Source organism: Nannospalax galili, unplaced genomic scaffold (genome assembly GCF_000622305.1).
Source record: "Nannospalax galili isolate Female #2095 unplaced genomic scaffold, S.galili_v1.0 scaffold286, whole genome shotgun sequence".
NCBI classification, from domain to species: Eukaryota; Metazoa; Chordata; class Mammalia; order Rodentia; family Spalacidae; genus Nannospalax; species Nannospalax galili.
Window position 1 is genome coordinate 2,946,491 of NW_008359442.1, and position 347 is coordinate 2,946,837.

Below are 347 nucleotides of genomic sequence, written 5' to 3' on the forward strand. Positions count from 1 at the left end.
ACTTTTGTGAACTGTAGGGGGCATCAAGCAATAGATGTGTATGATCAGCCTGCCATCTTGGGTCAGTCTCTAATTTCCTTTTAAGTAAATTATTTGAAAACTTAGCACATTAATCATTAGTAAATAACACAGTTTCTGCAATAGACTTCATGATCAACTGACAAATATCACTGAGGCTTGAAACAGTCTTTCTGACCCAGAGAACATCTTACTGAAAGGTGGGGTTTGGGGTCAAATAGTCCCTAGTGACTACAGCTATCAGAGATGAGGCTGGTTCTCAATCTTTTCAAATGTGAGGACATCTTTTCTGCATTAAAAAAAAAAAAGTTTATGGCTCCTCACAAAAT